Raw genomic sequence first — 20,420 nt, forward strand, 5'->3', positions numbered from 1 at the left:
GGAACAAATACACAATTCCAGGAAAGGTGATCAAGATAGATCTGATAAGGGCTTATCACAAAGCTAATATGATGATAGGGGTTAGCACACACTTTTCAATAATAAGTGAATATTAATGATCTGCACTCCACAATAAAAAGAAACAGTAGCAGATTGGATTAGAAAATAGAATTCATTTTCTCTATCTCCAAGAAACACCTCACCAGCAATGATAGATTTCTCATTTGGCAAAAAAGACAGAAAACAGTATTCTAAACAAAGGAAACTAAGAAGCAGGCAGATGTAGCCATTCTAATATCAAAAAATATGACTTCAAACCAAAACTAGTCAGAAGAAATATGGAAAACAGATTGTACACATTAAAGGAAAAAAATCCACCAACAGGATATTGCAATACTAAACTCATACATACCAAACACAGGAGCACCTAATTTCATAAAAGAAACACTATTAGACCTAAAACCACATATTGACCTAAAAACGCTGGTAGTGATTTCTATGCCCAATTCTTACCAACATATAAGACATCTGAAATTAAACTAAACAGAGAAACCCTGAAATTAAATGTTATCATAAATCAAATGAACCTAACAGATATCTACAGAATATTGAATCCAAACTCTAAAAAGTAGATATTTTTATAGACAGCCTACTGAAGTTTCCTCAAAATCAACATTCCATTGAACAAAACAAGACTCGACAAATGTAGACATTTTGAAATCACACCCTGCATTCTATTTGACCATAATGGAATAAGGTTTGATATCAACAGCAACAGAAACTACATAAATACACAAACTCACAGAAATGAAACAACATACTATTGAGTTGGGTCAGGGATGTATTTTTGCAGAAGTAAATATAAAAATTGCTACAACTGGATGAAAATAAAAACACAATATATCAAAATCTATGGGACACATGAAGGCAGTCTTAAGAGGACAGCTTATAGCATTAAGTGCTCCCATTTTTTAAAAACTCAAGATATCTTAAATTAATGATTCACTTGAAAGCTTTGGAAACAAACAAGAGGAAACAAACAGTAAAAATGAATTGTTAATCAAAATAAGGGCAGGAATTGATGAAACGGAACTTTTTAAAAGGTGCAATGAAGAGATGAAGGGAAGACTGATAAACCTTTGGCCAATTTAATCAAAAGAAAAAGAGGGAGGATCCAGATTAACCAAAGCAGAGATGAAGTGGGGATTATAATTATAACAGACACTGAGGAAATTCAGAGAATCACTAGGACATACTTTAAAAATCTATATCTCACCAAAATGGAAAAATCTAAAAGAAGTAGATGAATTTCTAGATATATATGGCATACCAACCCTACATCAAAACAAAGTAAACAATTTACATAGATCCATGGCATACAGTAAGATAAAGGCAATGCTAAAAACTCTCCCAACTAAAAAAGTCTGAGGCTGAATAGACTCAGTGCATAATTCTACCTTCAAAGAGAAAACTAACCCTGATAGTCCTTAAATCAGTTCATAAAATAGAAGATGAAGGAACATTTCCAAATTATTTTTCTAAGGCCAGTATCGCTCTGATACCAAAATCAAAGACCCACAAAAAAGAAAGTTTTAGAGCAATATCTCTGGAGAACATGGATGCCAAACTTCTCAATGAAATACTTGCAAATTAAATTCATGATTACCCAAAAGTATTATCCACCATGATCAAGTCAACCTCATCCGAGAGATGCAGGAATGATTCAACATACATAAATCATTAAGCATAACCCACCACATAAATAGACTCAAATATAGAAACCACATGATCAGATTCAGAAAAGCATTCTGACATAATCTAGCATCTCTTCATGATAAAAGTCCTAGAGTTTCCAGGAATATGGGGGGCATATCACAACAAGCCCACATACACACAGCAAGCCCACAACCAGCATCTTGCTAAACAAGAGAAAACCAAACATCCTTACTAAAATCGGGAACAAGACAAGTTTGTCCACTCTCTTGCATCCTATTCAATATAGTACTTGAAATCTCAGTTTGGGCAATAAGACAAGTGGAAGAGATAAGGGGGACACAAATAGGAAAGGAGGAAGTCAAAGTATGCTTATTTGTGGATTCCATTCATAAAACATCCTAAAGACTCCACCAGAAATCCCCTATAGCTGATAAACACATTCAGCCAAGTAACAGGACACTAACACACACACACACACACACACACACACACACACACACACACACACAGAGAGAGAGAGAGAGAGAGAGAGAGAGACAGAGAGAGAGAGAGAGAGAGAGAGAGAGAGAGAGAGAGAGAGAGACTGAGACAGAGACAGAGACAGAGAGAGACAGACACAGAGTCAGTATCCTATACACTAATTACAAGGATATGCTGAGAAAGAAATCAGGAAAACAATTCCATTCACAATATCATCGAAAACATCAGAATAAATCTAGCCAAGGAGGCTAAAGATTTGAACGATGAAAACATTAAGACACTGAAAAAGGAAACTGAGGAAGATACCAGAAAATGGAAAGACGTCTCATGCTTAAGGAATCGAAGGATTAATGTTGTGGAAATGGCCATCCTATAAGAAGCAATTTACTGGTGTTATATTTAGGAAGTGGTCTCCTGTGCCAATGTGTTCAAGACTATTTCCTGCTTTCTCTTCTATTGGGTTCAGTGTTAACTGGTTTTATATTGAAGTCTTTGATCCACTTGGACTTTAGTTTTGTGCATGGTAATAGATATGGATCTATTTGCAAACTTCTACATGTTGACATCCAGTTATACACCATTTGTTGAAGATGCTTTCTTTTTTTAATTGTACAGTTTTGGCTTCTTTGTCAAAAATCAGATGTTCATAGGAATGTGGGTTAATGTCAGGGCCTTCAAATTCTTATATCCTGCCACATTACTGCTGATGTTTATCAGCTGTAGGAGTTCCCTGGTAGAATTTTTGGGGTCACTTACGCATACTATCATATCATCTGCAAATAGTGAAAGTTTGACTTCTTCCTTTCCAATTTGTATCCACTTGATCTCCTTTTGTTGTCTTATTACTCTAGCTAAAACTTCACATACTATATTGAATAAATATGTGGAGAGCAGACAGTCTTGTCTTGTTCCTGATTTTAGCGGAATCACTATGAGTTTCTCTCCATTTAATTTGATGTTGACTGTTGGCTTGCTGTAAATTGCCTTTATTATGTTTCTGTATGTTCCTTGTATTCCTGATTTCTTCAAGACCTTTATCATGAAGGGGTGTTGGATTTTGTCATAGGCTTTTTCAGCATCTAATGAAATGATCGTGTGGTTTTTTTCTTTAAGTTTGTTTATATGGTGTATTACATTGACAGATTTTTCTATGTTGAGCCATTCTTGCATCTCTGGGATGAAGCCTACTTGATCATGGTGGATAATTTTTTTAATGTGTTCTTGGATTCGGTTTGCCAATATTTTATTGAGTATTTTTGCATTAGTGTTCATGAGGGAGACTGGTCTGTAATTCTCTTTCCTTGTTGTATCTTTGTGTGACTTGGGAATCAGAATAACTGTAGCCTCATAAAAGGAGTTTGGTAACGTTCCTTCTGTCTCTATTGTGAGGAACAATTTGAAGAATATTGGTATTAACTTCTTTGAAAATCTTTTTTGAATTCTGCACAGAAACCATCTTGTCCTGGGCTTTTTTTTGGTTGGGAGACTTTTAGTGACTGTTTCTATTTCCTTAGGGATTATTGGTCTATTTAAATTGTTTATCTGGTCTTGACTTAACTTTGATATGTAGTATCTATCCAGAAAATTGTCCATTTCTTTTAGATTTTCCAATTTTGTGGAGTATGGGTGTTTGAAGTATGACCTGATGATTCTCTGGATTTCCTCATTGTCTGTTGTTATGTCTCCCTTTTCATTTCTGATTTTGCTAATTTGGATGACCTCTCTCTCTCTCTCTCTCTCTCTCTCTCTCTCTCTCTCTCTCTCTCTCTCTCTGCCTTTTTGGTTAGTTTAGATAAGGGCTTGTCTATCTTGTTGATTTTCTCAAAGAACCAACTCTTTGTTTCATTAATTTTTTGTATTGTTCTCTTTGTTTCTATTTTATTGATTTCAGCTCTCACTTTGATAATTTCCTGGCATCTATTCTTCCTGGGTGACTTTGCTTCTTCTTGTTCTAGAGCTTTCAGGTGTGCTGTTAAGTCACTAGTGTGAGATTTCTCCAACTTCTTTATGTGGGCATTTAGTGCTATGAATTTCCCTCTTAGCACTGCTTTCATAGCATCCCATAAGTTTGGGTATGTAGTACATTCATTTTCATTCATCTCTCAAAAGTCTTTAATTTCTTTCTTTATTTCTTCCTTGACCCATTGGTGATTTAGTTGAGCATTATTCAGTTTCCAAGAGATTGTAGGCTTTCTGTATTTTTTGTTGTTGTTGAAATCTAACTTTAAATCATGGTTGTCTGATAGAATACAGGAGATTATTCCAATTTTTTTGTATCTGTTGAGATTTGCTTTGTGACCAAGTGTGTGGTGATTTTAGAGACGGTTCCATGGGGTGCTGAGAAGGAGGTATATTCTTCTTTGTTAGGGTGGAATATTCTGTAGATATCTATTAAGTCCATTTGAGTCATAACATCTGTTAGGTCCCTTATTTCTCTGTTAAGTTTCAGTCTGGTAGATCTGTCCAGTGGTGAGAGTGGGGTATTGAAGTCTCCCACTATTAATGTGTGGGGTTTGGTGTGTGATTTAAGCCTTAGTAATGTTTCTTTTACAAATGTGGGTGCTCTTGTATTTGGAGCATAGATGTTCAGAACTGAAACTTCATCTTGGTGGATCTTTCCTGTGATGATTATGTAAAGTCCTTCCTGATCTCTTTTGATTGACTTTAGTTTGAAGTCTATTTTGTTAGATATTAGGATAGCTATACCAACTTGCTTTTTTTTTTTTTTTTTTTTTTTTTTTTGGTTTTTCAAGACAGGTAGCTTTGCACCTTTCCTGGAACTCACTTTGGAGACCAGACTGGCCTGGAACTCACAGAGATCTGCCTGACTCTGCCTCCCAAATGCTGGGATTAAAGGCGTGAGCCACCACTGCCCGGCACAACTCGCTTCTTAAGTCCCTTTGATTGGAAAGCTTTTTCCCAGCCTTTTCTTCTGAGGTAGTGTCTGTCTTTGAGGATGAAGTATGTTTCTTGTATGCAGCAGAAGGATGGATCCTGATTTCATATCCATTCTGTTAGCCTGTGTCTTTTTTTTTTTTTTTTTTTTTTTTGGTTTTTCGAGACAGGGTTTCTCTGTGTAGCTTTGCGCCTTTCCTGGAGCTCACTTGGTAGCCCAGGCTGGCCTCGAACTCACAGAGATCCACCTGCCTCTGCCTCCCGAGTGCTGGGATTAAAGGCGTGTGCCACCACGGCCCGGCAGCCTGTGTCTTTTTATAGGTGAATTGAGTCCATTAATATTAAGGGATATTAATAATCAGTGATTGTTAATTCCTGTTATCTTTTGGTGAAAGTGTGTGTGTGTATGTGTGTGTGTGTTTCTCTTCTTTGGGATTTACTTCTTTGGGATTATCTATTGCCTATGTTTTCATGGGTGTATCTGACTTCCTTAGACTGGAATTTTCCTTCTAGTGCTTTCTGTAGGGCTGGATTTGTGGATAGGTATTATTTAAATCTGGTTTTCTCTTAGAATGTCTTGTTCACTTTGTCTATGGTGATTGAAAGTTTTGCTGGGTATATTAGTCTAGGCTGGCATCTATGGTCTCATATTGTCTGCATTACATCTGTCCAGGACCTCACAACCCACTCTTCCACTGTAGGTGGGAGTGTGAACTTGTACAGCCACTTTAGAAATCAGTGTGGTGGTTTCTCAGAAAATTGAGGATCAATCTTCCTCAAGACCCAGCTATACCACTCTTGGGCATATACCCAGGGAATGCTCAATTATTCCACAGATACACATGATCAACTATGTTCATAGCAGCATTATTTGTAATAGCCAGAACCTGGAAACAACCTAGATGGCCCTCAATTGAAGAATAGATTAAGAAATTGTGGTACATAAACACAATGGAGTACTACTCAGCAGAGGAAAACAATAACATCATGAAATTTGCAGGCAAATGGATGGAACTAGAAAATATCATCCTGAGTGAGGTAACCCAGATTCAGAAGGACAAACATGATATGTACCCACTCATAAGTGGATAGTAAATGTAAAGCAATGAATAACCAGACAACCCACAAGTCCAGAGAAGCTATCTAACAAGGAAGACCCAAAGAGGGATGCATGGATCACCCTGGGAAGGGGAAGTAGATGAGATTTCCATGAGTAAACTGGGGATGAGTGGTGGGCAATGGAGGGTAGGGGATAGGAGATAAGAACATAAAGGAATGGGATGATCCAAATGGAACAGGGATAGAGTGGGAAAACAATGAAAGAGATACCATGATAGAGGAAGACATCATGGGGAAGGAGAGAAACCCTATGGTAGGGAAGTTGCCAGGAATCTCCAAAGGTGACCCCAGCTTGGACTACTAGAAATAATGGAGAGGGTACCTGAACTGAACTGGCTTACCCCAGTAATCAGATCAGTAAATACCCTAACTGTAATCACAGAGATTTTCTCCAGTGACTAATGGAAGCAAATACAGAGATCCATAGCCAAACACCAGGCAGAGCTCCAGGAGTCCAGTCAAAGAGAGAGAAGAGGGATTCTATGAGCAAGTGCATCAAAATCATGATGGGGAAACCTGCAGAGACGAACAAACCAAACTAGTGGGAACTCATGAAAGTTGGATCAATGGCTGTGGAACCTGCATGGAACTGGACTAGGCCCTCTGCATGGCAAGACAAATGTGTAGCTTGATCTGCTTGAGGGGCCCCCTGGCGGTAGGATCAGAATCCATCCCTGGTACATGTGTGGGCATTTTGGAGCCCACTACCTATGATAGAATACTTTGGGCAGCCTTGAGGCAGTGGGAAGGGCTTGGACTTGCCTCTACTGGATGTGCCTCCCCATGGGAGGCCTTGCCTTCTTGTGGGAGGGAGTGGGGGTAGGCTGAGAGGGGAAGGCGGAGGGCAGGAGCAGGAGGAAAGAAGAGGGGGATCTCTGATTGGTGTGTAAAATGAATGAAAACATTTTTCTTAATAAAAAAAATAAGGCAATTTACAGATTCAATAAAATTCACACCAAAATTACAATGTAATTCTTCAAAGAAAATGAAAAAGTAACTGTAAGTTTCATATAGAGACACAAAAGATCCATGACAGCTGAAACAATTCTGAACAATGAAAGAACAACTGGAAGTATCACATTCTAGATTTCAAGTTATACTGCAAAGGTATGGTAATACCAGCATATGACTGGCATAAAAACAGGCAAGTTAATCAATGGAATAGAATTGAGGATCCACATATAAGCCCACACTCATACAGCCATTTCATATTTGACAAGAGGCCAGTAATACATGTTGGGTGGGGGAGACAGCATTTTCAACAAAGGAAGCTGCTCAAACTGGATAACTACATGTATGAGATTGAAAGTAGATTCCTACCTCTCTTCCTAAACAAAACTCATGCTGTGGGATATTCTGTATGCTGTGAATGGGTTGCTCTGATTGGTTGATAAATAAAAAGCTGATTGGCCAGTAGCCAGTCAGGAAGTATAGAGGGATAAACAGACAAAGAGAATTCTGGGAGGAGGAAGGCTGAGTCAGGAGATGCCAGCCTACTGTCCAGGGAGCAGCACATAATGGCGCACAGGTAAAACCATGGAACACATGTCATCATGTAGATTAACAGAAATGGGCTGAGTTTAAATGTAAGAGCTAGTCAATTGTAAGCCTGAGTTAATGGCTGAGCAGTTTTAATTAATATAAGCCTCTGTGTGTTTACTTGGGTCTGAGTGGCTGCAGACCGGGCAGGACACAGGAAAACCTTCAGCTGCAAACTCGAGTCCAAATGGATCAATGACTTAAACATAAGTCTTGATACCTTGAATCTGGGAGATAAAAAATTAGGGACTACACTTGAACTCGAGGGCACAGGAAAGGATAGCACCCCTATTATACAGGAGTGGAATCAGCAATCAGACTGTTGACATACTAGAAAATGTGAACATCACTCTGTAGGAGTATACAGTATTGTTAAAAGCCCCAGAGGAAACCTCCAGTGAGACTTCAGTCACATCAATGTAGAACTGAGTCTCCTAGCAAAGAAAAAAGAAAAGGTTCCCACTTGACAAATGGAGAAAGAGAAAGGAACTGGCTACTGTATGAACTATCCATAGTCAAGTTCAGAACACCAACAAGGGTGTTACACTGGGCTCCCATTACAAGAAGAAGGCTGTGTCTGCCTACTTCCCCACCCACATTGTTATTCAGGAGAATGGGCCTCTGGTTAAAATACAAGATTTCTTGCATGAAAAATAAATCACAGGGTTCAGATGAGGATATATGTTGCTTGCTCTGTTTCTTAAGCCCAGAAGGATGAGTTAATCCTTGAAGGACATGATATTGAACTTGTTTCAAATTCAGCAGCTTTGATTCAGCAAGCCACAACAGTTAAAAACAAGGATATCGGAAAGTTTTGGATGGCATCTATGTGTCTGAAAAGGGAACAGTGCAGCAGGCTGATGAGTAAGACCTAAGTTACCCAGCTCCAGAATCAAGATCCAGGATCATAAGTACAAGTTGGGATGGCTTTGGAGTCAAGAAAGACTTCTATTTTTAAAAAACTAAAAACAAAATTGATAGGTAAATAGATAAAGTGAGAAAGAATCATTCTGAGTGAGGCAGACCAGACCCAGAATGACAAATATCCTACATTTTCTCTAGTTTATGTGTGCTAGCTGTGTATCTTCAGATGTTTGTTTTCTGTTTGCAATACCCACTGAGGTCAGGAAATCAGGAAGGGGCTATGGGACAAGTTTCAAGGGAGGGGTGATAGGTCAGAGTGGTATAAAAGGTTGAAGGGGAATAATGCTACAGGAAGGGTTAAATGGTGATGATGAGTGGGAGGGGAGGGTAGAGAAGAGGCATGAATACAATGAGAGATAACTAGCAGTAAAGATATTTTGAAAACTTCATATGGAAAACTACTACTATAGAAGCTTTTTTTTTTTTTGGTGTTTCAAGACAGGGTTTCTCTGTGTAGCTTTGGAGCCTGTCCTGGAACTCGCTCTGTAGCCTGGGCTGGCCTTGAACTCACAGAGATCCACCTGCCTCTGCCTCCTGAGTGCTAGGATTAAAGGCATGCACCACTACCGCCTGGCCAGAGAAGTTTCTTAAAATATACACATTCACATATATAAAAAGAGTTTAAATGAAGTTATCCTGTGATGGGGCAACAATGCTCCGACCAACTACAACAGTCTAACAAATACAAAACTCAATACCAGGAATGCGTTACATCTTTTGGAGTTATGGGCAAGTGAAGTCCCACAGACCCACAAACACTACAGGCTATTGTCAACACTCTTCAATACCCTTCCGAACTTGAGGGTAACACCATGTTGCTGAGAATATCACACACTTGAGTCACAGAGCAAGGTAACACCAAGCTGGAACTCACCTGGAAGCTTCATCACTACTGGCTAGCTTTCATGGTGCTGGAAGGTACTATGCATTCTACTGGGATAGAAAAAGAATCACCAAGATTTCTTAGACGTGAACCCTTTAATCTACAAAAATGATTGCCCTGGCAATAAATGACCACTGGTGCAATAGCACTACAAATATTATAGGAGTAACTAACTACTTTCTTATTGGATTTAAGGCCCACTCCACAAGTTGAAACCACCGATACTGGGGCCTAGGACCTATGGCTCTAAGAAGTCATAGGCCCTGGGGGAGAACCTACTATGAGCATTCTGTTGAATGGATATAGAATAAAACCAACTTCTAATTACTTATTGTTACACCCATAGATTAGTGCATCTCTCAACCTTCAGAGAAGTGTTATTCACTGTAGATGGCAGTTAAGATAGAGACCCCCAACTGGTCATGGTTGAGAGAGTAAAAGACCAGAATGCTCAGCCCAAAATGAGGTGCCTGTATCACATTCCCTTCTCCCAGTACTTGGGGATCATTGTGAAAGAGGGAACAGAAACATTGTAAGAGCCAAAGGCAGTGGATGACCACAAGGAAACACATATGAATTCACCGCTGTTGAGACAGCATGGACAAGACATATGTAAACTCAGGCCAGACAAAATTCCATGAGGAAGAGAGGAGTTGGACATGAAATTTCACCCCTCACTTAGGAAACAATTGATAGCTATTGATAAAGGGAAATTGCCTTTTCTTTAAGGGTTCTGCTCTAAATGGGTTCACTGCCCTCCAGTGAAGGCCACACATACAAGTCTATGGCCAGCACAATTGGATTTGATGGATTAAAAATAAATAAGTAAAAAGAGGATACCACATGGTTGGATGGGCTTGGAGGGGGGAATGGATATGGTTTGAGTGGGGGAGGGATGAATATGATCAAAATATACTGTACAGAATTGTCAAAAAGTTAATAAAAAATGAGAGGATGAAGAAAAATATTTGGCATTTAAAAAACACCATCAATGCTAAAAGAGTTTGGGGCTCACTCTTACAGTCAGAGTCGAAGCAATCAGCCGGGCTACTGACTTGGGAGGTAGTGTCTCAGAGCAACCTTAAAGCATCTGCGGTTGCAGGGTGACCTTGAGAAAGACTCTCCAACTCTTGAAGATGAAGCTATTCGCGTCTCTCTGCCAGCCTAATCCACCACACAGCCCTGGCACGAGATGCAAGAAGAGCTTATCTTTCCTCCTTCCCATCTGGGGGGCCCTGTGGGAAGGGGAGGGTAACAGCAGCTGCCAGCTGAGGGCCAACAGGAAGATGAGCAGAAAAGGGCAGTGGCACCACCCAGGCATACACAAGCCCCTCTCCTCTGTTCCTCTCAGATCCCTTTCCATCAACCCCAAATGACAAGGCACCAGCGAAAAGTGAGTCTGTGGAGCACGGGGCCAGGAAAACACAGCGGTGCCGAGCAAGGTGACTAACCTCATCAAGCCATCACAAATTAAATACTGTCTGTGCAGGAGAGTTCATCCCAGCTTGCTCTGGGAACGGGAAGCCCGAATTTTTCATGTTCCAGCCAGATAAGAGGCTGAAAGCCAGCCAGCCTATGCAGGTGAGAAAGAGATGCGTGAACCACAGGCTCAGCGGGCTTTGTGTTAGGTTGGCAACTAATTGCCAGCAGAACACACTGGTCACTCAGGCAGGTCACTGCCCGCCATTTCAGTGACACAAACATGGAGCCTGGTAAATTGATTGAAGGCTCCTTTCTTCCCCACTGAGCAGCAATTGCAGAATAACCAGTCACTGATGAACCGGTGAGCCCCACTGGGCCTTTGTCTCAGTGCTGGAAGGGTGCTGTTAATATGCGCTGGGTTCCAGAGAGAGCTGGGAACAGGAGGCTTCATTAAATGTGGTCTGTGAAGTGCTCTGAGGTCACTCCATGAAAGCTGAGTGCCTAGTACAAACTATTATCATTAATTAATGATTGTCAACAGAATTATTTACTCTGTGTTTTCGGGTCCGGAAGGCCTTGCTTACTGGTTAAAAAAAAATTCCCCCGCCTTGTGTTTCAATCCTGCCCTCCCACTGCCAGCTGTGGCCTAGAAACTGGCTCATTCTTTGTTGTTTGTTTGTTCGTTTGTTTGTTTGTTTGTTTGTTTGTTGTAACCCTGTAAACCTTCCCTGGGTCTCTAACTAGAGAGCGAAGTGTTTGGTACCAGCTTTCACTATAGACACAAACAGCCTTCCATACAGAGGAGTCCTTATTAATGTAAATGTAAGCAGTGAAGTGAGAGAGGCAAGTCAAACAAAATCTCTTCTGCTTTGGCTTGGAATAGGAAACAAGAAGTCCCTTGGCGGGGAGGGGGATACGTGATTAATCCTAAGCAGAACAGAAAGCTGGAATGTGGAAGTATTTCTGCTCAGACGGTTTCTACAGATACGCCATCATGACCTCTGAAAAGCAATGATAGGCACCATCAGAAGGGGCATGGGGAATTCTCGGAGCCACTTAGCCTATTGACAGGACAGGAATCCTCTTTTTGTGCCATCTCCACCCCACACAAAGAAAAAGCCAGTTCCACTTTGATGTCCCCCTTCAATTAGTTAGGATAACATTTGTATAGAATCCCAGCCCGGAGTGTGCCTCTGAGATTAAGGAGCAGCAGCTCAGGCATTAGGGAACAAAACAACCCTATGGAACAATGCGTACCTTCCCATCTTGGCTGCCACCTGGCGCTCACCACGCTGGCATCTGAATCAAGGGCATTGTGGATGCAAGACAAGAGAATCCCCAGCGAACTGTAGCTTTTATGAATAAATTGTACTTGCCAAAATTGGCCTGTTGTTTGTGGACATTGATTTATTTTCTCTGATTCTTTCTGATTGTTAGATTTTGGCTGGTGCTTACTGATGTGAAAAAGCCATCTCGTACTGCTGATAAATCTAAAGATAACGGCAGAGGTCAAAAAAAATGAGAAGGAAAGGAAAAGAGGTATGCTTACTGTACAATGGTGAAAATTTTTAAATGTAAACATCAAGCCTCCATGCCCATTTCGATGGCACTTCACCCCACTCTGTAATTGGGAAATTACCTGGGCCATTTGTTGATGTGCATTTTTCTTCTAGAGTGAAGGAAAGAAAGAGGGACAGAAAGGAAGGGTTTTGTTGTCTGAGCATGTGCTCAAGCGTTCCTGCAAGATTCTCTTGTCAGTCCCTTCCCTGCCCCCCCCTCTCTCTCTCTCTCTGTGTGTGTGTGTGTGTGTGTGTGTGTGTGTGTGTGTGTGTGTGTGTGTGTGAAAGATTTTAGCAAAGCAATGCTCCAGAAAATAGTGCATGTCCCTTGCACCTAGCATGTTCAAGGTCATTTGAACTGGAGTAGTCAAGATCTTCAAAGTGAACCAGAGGTTCTCTGCCTCAGTCTGCCTCAGTGATCCTCTCTCCACTAGAGTTTCAGGAACAAGGGTGCATCTTTTAGCCATGCGTGCATGTCTGTGTGTGTGTGTGTGTGTGTGTGTGTGTGTGTGTGTGTGTGTGTGTGTGTTTGTGTGTGTGTGTGTATGTATGCGTGAGTGTGTGTGTGTCTGTGTCTGTGTGTCTCTCTGTGTGTGTCTGTGTTAGTGTATGATAAACTCAGTTTAACTTCCAGGTAGAAGAGTCAGGAGAGAGAGAAAGCAGGCCACGGTGGGCGGGTGTTCTTGATTGACTGTATTTCCACCTTTGGATCACAGCTCTTGGAACATTACACCTAAAATAGGTCAACAGGGATTTGGGATAAAGTGGGATAAGCTTTAGTTAATTATCCCAATGAGCAGAATGTCTGTGTTTAAACCCTGAGCTGGATTTAATCACAGAAGATGAGGATATCTTCCAACATCCACAACCATTTGAAAATTGACCAGAGGGGCCCTCTCTCCAGAGAGCTAACTTGTTCAATAATCGGGAGCAAATGCAACAATTGTATAGGGACCCGTCTTACCAGGGCTCAGCCACGTGCTGGCTCCTAGTGTGTCATTTTAGGTAGCAACCCAGAAGACAAAGGAACAAATGCAGGCTCTGATCATTTCTCCACATCCTCCCTGTCGGGTTGGGTCTGCTCAGCGGTACAAACCTCAAATCCAATACAGCGGAGACAGAAGAAGAGGCAAGAAATGTCTGTAGAGCCTGGGTGGGGAGAAATTAATAATACAAGTGCTGAGATGGGCATGAGAGACGTTTGAAAGCCTTAGCTTAGGACACATTTTGTATTTAAGGATAGTTTTCCTCTTCAGTAATCTCATATGGATGAGAGTACAGTGTAGCCCACCTCCTCGGGCAAGTGCGGCTAAAAGGACTAACTTTTGCCCTAAGTCAATAGCAAATTGATTTATTTCAAGAACAATTTGAAAGCTGCTAGAGAAAACAGTTTAGATTCACCTCAGCTGACAGCTCAAAGGGGGGGGCTTTCTGTTACCTTAATGAAGTAGAGATCAGCAAAAAACTTTGCACAGATTTGTTCCTAATCATCATGCACCCTCAGTCACAAAGGAACATAACATAGCAGATGTAGTGCTAAGACTCTGTCACCTGTCCCATATTTGCCTGTTGTCTTAATGTTTACATTTTTTTCATTTGCCCACTTGCCATATATCCTACATCCCTTTTCAGGCCAATAATCAGACCCACTTAAGTACAGTGGTTCAAAAACCTCAAAGGCACTATGATTGCTTTGAACAGGGGTTGGTATGTAATGGTTGCTTAATAAGTGTCAATGATAAAATGAATTGATCTGGCAAGCATTTGTTGGTCACCCAGTATCCACAAGGTATTGAAATATTGGAAAAACTTCAGGTCTGCACTCAGGAAGTCTTTAGAGGAATAGAAGATCTATGAACTGAAGACATGTAAGAAGTGCACAAGGAAGGTGAGATAAATGAGTGCTATGTCATGGCCCAGAATAGACACTCAGAATACAAAGGCAGGAAAAGTAACAAGAGTCACCCTGGCATACAACCTGGATTTTAAAGCAAGATTAGAGCTATGACAAAACACAGTTGGGGTGGGATTTCAGAGAAATGACCATCATGTATCCATGATGGCAAAAATGGCCAGACTGTAGCCATACACTAGTGTCTACATTGGTGCCTAGATGAACAGGTGAAGCTCAAATGCAGGTTCTTGCTGCAGAATCATCTTTCTGGCATGATTCTGGAACTAATGAACTCACCACCATGCAGGAATCAGAGAAATAAGGTACCTTGATGAATCACACAGTCAGTGCATGGCGGATACCATTAATGGATTTCAAATCCCAAGTACTATGTTGTTGGAGACCCTGGACTTCCCAGATCTCTATTCCTACTAAGTCTCACCCACTGCATCCCCCAGGGGCCCTCTGAGAGACCTCAGAGTGACATATGCAGAGCTTTCTGCCAGACTTTCAAAGCAAGAACTGCACTTCTAAGGTGAGAACGGATATGAGAAATTTCAGCCTAAAGAGTGATTTTCCCTCAAGGCTGTCATAAGCACCTGAAAGCAGGGGTTTATAATGGAAGTGCCAACACAACTGTGACTACACTGTGTGAGAGTGTGACACTGTCCTCAAGTACAAGCACTAGAATAAGAAGGAGCGTTGAAATGATGCTTGGAAGGACATCCAGGATATATAGTCATCTCTTTCTAGATCATCACCTCTCCCGATCTGTTCCATTTCCAGCTAAAGAGATGTGCAAGTTTCAGGGTGAGGGGCAGGGAGGATTTAGTGCAAGAAAATGAAGTTTTGTGATGGGAGAAAAAAAAATCAATTATGAAGGACACTGGTCTCTGACTCCAGGCAACTGTCACAAGGAGGCTGTGCTAACCCTGGGGCTCTGGGAGAGTTCACCAAGGTTCAGTCCCCTCCTGGCCAGCCCTCAAGCCTGAGCACAGTCCAGGTGTTGCCCCAGAGCCACTGTCTTCCTACTCCAGTGGCATTTAGACACAGTGGAGCAGAACAAGCTCTCCTATTAGGCAGCATCAGCAGAAAATGCAACTCTGAGAAGAAACGGTGGTGCATGCTTGAGCTCCTTGAGTGGCCTGTGTCCATACGCTAAGGTCATGGGAAAATTCCCCAGACATTAAGAAGAAGCAAAAAACCAAAACTTAAGACCCACACAGAACATTAAGTAGCAAAGGCTAATAGAAAACAAAAATTGACCCCCTTATCACCAGGAAACCTCACACCAACATGCATATACATCTATGAATACACACGTAGACACAAGTTTATTTAATTCAAAGCTACAATAAATCTCTACACTATAAATTCTAGTGTCTATACAAATATGCCTTTTTCTATATCAGAACACTACAACAAAAAGCTATTAGTTTCAATCTTTCCCTCATGCTAAGTGGAGGTAATTTAGCTAATTCTTGCATGACTTTCTTTCCATTAGTAGAGTTCCAATCCTCTTTCAATGGCTTGCCAATTTTAAGGATCACAAAGCCCCATTCTCCACTTGCAGCTGCAGATAGCATTTGCCAAGGTGTGTCTGATGCTCCAGAAAAGATGGCGCATCCATTTAGGAAAGTCAATGGTGAACAATGCATTGATTTTGTAGAGTGCATATTTATACAATACTGGCTCTGGGAAATCCTGTACAATAGAAAACACATATGCTTTGCCAAACACTCCTAAAATTGAGGTCCTTTGCACCTCAATTTTAACTATCTTCTTAACATTGAAATTATTAATAGGGATGTGCAGAAAATTCTGATGTAAAGTTAACCTGCCAACTCTATACAGGCATATCATAGGGTTGAGGCAAAAGTTACAGAGCAAGCTTATATTACAAGAACGGTTACATTACTCTCCTCCCCATCACTCACTGGGGCTACTTCCCTTCACACCCATATAGGGAAACTAGAGAACGGTGAAGAGACATTGAGTCTGTCTGGCTTTGGTATAGTTTTAGTCAGTGCCATTAGCAATGAAAAGCTAAAATCTCCAGTTTCCTCTCCAAATAGATGAAGTTTTTGAATTCTGTCTCTTACTTCTATCCCCTTCAAATGGAGCCTGGTAGGGAAAACTTATTTTCTATAGGTGTGAGATAGCCTTGGCCATCATGGGTCAGAAGGTGCTGTTGTGAACTAGAGAATTTTCAGCCTTAGTAGGCATGGCCTCAAAACAAACAGAGCATTATAGTGACAGCTAGATCTAGGAAGACTATGACAGTGCAGCTGATAATATTGCCATTAGGAGAGGAAGATCCCTAGATCATTCTGGGATTGAATCACCACCCACTGCTGCCTCCCAGTGGTGAGTGATCATGGGAGGTGCTAGAGTGACATTGATGTGTGACTTTCCTCTGTTTCTGAGACTATAAAAGTTCATATAACTGCAACTGCTCTCATGCTGAAATTAGTTATTCCAGGTAGCCCAAACCCTTTTATCCAGTCCATGGTCACTCATATTTGGCTCAGAATAAACTTCCAACTATTTCCTATAGAGTAAGAGCTGTGGTTTTTAAATTATGCTTATTCGTGTGTGTGTGTGTGTGTGTGTGTGTGTGTGTGTGTGTGTGCTCTCGCGTGTGCACACGTGCGCGTAACCCTGAGCATGTAGTTGCTAGAGGACAAAGCAATGCAGGAATTGAGTCTCTTCTTCCACTGTGTGGTCCTGGGGCTGGAACTCAGGTCTACAGCCTTGCTGGCAGCCTTTCTCCCTGGAGCCATCTATCTTGCTGGGCTGAGAGCTGTGTTTTATGTTGAGCACAGAATACACAGAAAGATCTCTAAGGCAGGACTGATAAGGAAATCCATACTTCACTGGCCTGCTTCTCATTAAATTTGTGACTTAAATGTACTTTTATAAATTGCAAATGCACCTGTGAGGGAGGGGTTCATAGCAAGCTTGCATAGACATTCTCTCTCCCTCTGACATTAAGAAGGATAATATTCTTTTCTAGTAGCTTCTAGAAACAGGACTTGAGGAAGAGCAGAAAGTATTGAATGCCAGAAAGTTGCTAGAGAAGCCCAGATGGGAACATGTTAGATGTCTGTAGAATAAAGGCAAGGATCCAGGTACCGGACATATACAAGACACATGGCATTGCCTGTTTCTGACCAGTGGCTGGAGGTCTATCTGAAAAACTCTCTTTTTCTCTTTTCTTAAAATGAGTAATCATCCCTAATTACATAATAACACAGATGGCCCTTGGCTTACAATAAGGTTAAGACCCCATACACTGAAAATACTGAAAATTTGGATTTAATGTAGCCAACTCTCAAATATCAAGGCTTACCTCAGCCTACCTTAAATATGCATGAAAACTTACATTGGCCTATAGCTACGAAGAGTCATCTGACCACATGGTTAGTTTTGTCAACTTGACACAAATTGGAGTCACCAAGAAGCAGACACCTCATTTGAGAAATTGTTTCCATCAGATTGGGCTGTGAACGTATCTGTAGGGAATTTTCTTGATTGACGATTGGTGTGGGAGGACCCAGCCCACTGTGGGTAGTGGCACTCCAGCAGGTGGGCCTGGGTTTTATGAAAACACAAGATGAGCAAGGTAGCAAATGATGTTCCTTTCATGACCTCTGCTTCAGCTCCTGCAGCCAGATTCTGACTTTGAGTTTCTACCCTTACTTCTCTTGATGAAGAACTGTAACCTGTAAGCCAAATGAACCCTTTCCTCCCCAAGTTGCTTTTGGTCTGAATGTTATATTCCAGTAAGTGAAGAGCAAATTAATATAAGCACAAAGATTATTTTATGTCGATTTTGGATTTCTCGTGTAATTTACTGAGTATGTGTGTCAAAACATGCTGGAGACACATTGACCCATAAAGACTAAGCTGTTTATGCCTGTGATTACATGGCTGACTGGAGCTGCACTCACTTCTGCCGTCCAGCATCCCAGGAGACATCATTCTACACATCAACATCCCAGGGAAATCAAAATTCAGAAATTGGAGCATAATTTATACTGAAGGACTATGTGTTGTTTCCATAGCCCTGTAAAGAAAATATGAGTTGGTGGGCATCCTTAGTTTCTATGTCAACACCTCTTTTAAAGAGGACGATTAAAGAGTGTACATGCATAGAAAACAAGATGTTATAGCAGATACGTAAATAGCAAGTCCTTGTTAAAATACTTTGGAAACCAGGTAAAAAGTTGGGCTGTGAGAAATAGAAGATGCAGCTTTGAATCTTGGCTCCACTGCTTGCTTGTGTGTTTTCTTGAGCAGGAATTTAATTTCAGTTTTTCCTTTTTTTAATTTTTTGAAATTAAAATATAATTACATCATCCTTCTCCTCCCTTTTCCTCCCTCCAGTCTTTCCCATATACCCCACCCCCTCACTTTCTCTCAAATTCATGGCCTCTGGCTTCTTTTTCCTTAATTGCTGTTACATATATTTTTTCCTAAATGTATAGACATAATATGCTCAATCCACATAACATTATTTGTATATATATGATTTCAGGACTGACCTCTTGGTATTGGAAAACTAACTGGTGGGATTAATCCCTGGAAATGGCTATTTTGTCCTGTTCTCAGTATTTCTTAATTGCCTATAGTTCTTTGTCTAGGGTTAGGAGCCGATGAGATTCCTTCTTTCCATTGTTGGGGATGCTGTGAATGTGTGTTGCTCTGGTTGATTGATAAATAAAATGCTGATTGGCCAGTAGCCAGGCAGGAAGTATAGTATAGGAGGGATAAGCAGAGAAGAGAATTCTGGGAACAGGAAGGCTGAGTCAGGAGTTGCCAGACAGAGACAGAGGAAGCACGATGTGAAAGTACCGGTAATCCACAAGCCACGTGGCAACTAATAAATGAATAGAAATGGGTTAATTTAAGATATAAGAACTAGATAGCAAGAAGCCTGCCACAACCATACAGTTTATAAGTAATATAAGTCTCTGTGTGTTTACTTGGGTCCAAGCGGCTACAGGACTGGCGTGTGAGAGAGATTTGTCCTGACCACAGGCCCGGGCAGGACTGGAGAAAACTCCAGCAATATTCCATGTCTGTTGGTGTTGTCTTTGATCTGGTCTTGTTTAGGCAGCCTTGTTGTTGAGACTTCATAGGTGTAGTTTCCCAGACATTTCTAGGAGATGCAACTCTCAGCAGATATCCTCTTCCTCTGGCTCTTACAATTTTTCTGACTTCTCTTCTGATATGTTTTTTCAACCTTAGGTTTAGGAGTTGTGTTGTAGATGGGTAAGTTGGGGCTGGGTACCCACAATCACTTGTTCTCTGCAACTTGGTCTGTTGTGGTTTTCTGTAATGGTCTCTGTTACAAAGAAAAGTTTCTGTGAGCATAAGGATAAATATTTAGGATATGGTTAGTAATGATGGTGTGTGTGTGTGTGTGTGTGTGTGTGTGTGTGAGAGAGAGAGACAGAGAGAGAGAGAGAGAGAGAGAGAGAGAGAGAGAGAGAGAGAATATGTGTGAGTCTTATGTGTATTCATATGTGGTGTACATCAGTGATCCTCCTGTCTCTACACCTTACATTTCTGGAGTTACAGATGTATATGATCACAGCAAGCTCACCCAGCTTTTTATATGTGTTCTGGGGACTTAAACTCGGGTCCTTATGCTAGCTTAGCAAGCACTCTTATGTACTGATGTATCTCCTCATAGCCATCAAATTTTTATTTAAGCCTCTATTTCCTCTTTTGAAAAGTTACTACAAACTCATCTTTGAGAGACCAGGAGTTAGACAGACTCCCTGGTAGGCAGTCAGATAGGGAGAAGGGGCATGGCTGGTAATAAAGGTGGTGAACTTCCAAGATAGCCTGCTTCTTCCTCAACCTCTTCACTTGAGACAAAAGCCTGGCAGCTTGTTGCCCCCCAGCTGATAGACTCTCTCAACAATTTCAAGGCTGATCAGGAGATGTCACACAGCAGTTGTGGACCAATCAAACATCC

The 20,420-nt window shown here is 41.1% G+C and overlaps 1 pseudogene; it reads left to right on the top strand.

Annotated features, from left to right (window-relative positions):
• The window catches only part of LOC121831045 (large ribosomal subunit protein uL6 pseudogene), a 150,830-nt pseudogene extending 142,206 nt beyond the window's left edge, over positions 1–8,624 (top strand).
• Positions 8,625–20,420: the final 11,796 nt, after the last annotated feature.

The sequence above is a fragment of the Peromyscus maniculatus genome, chromosome 7, assembly GCF_049852395.1.
Source record: "Peromyscus maniculatus bairdii isolate BWxNUB_F1_BW_parent chromosome 7, HU_Pman_BW_mat_3.1, whole genome shotgun sequence".
Lineage (NCBI taxonomy): Eukaryota > Metazoa > Chordata > Mammalia > Rodentia > Cricetidae > Peromyscus > Peromyscus maniculatus.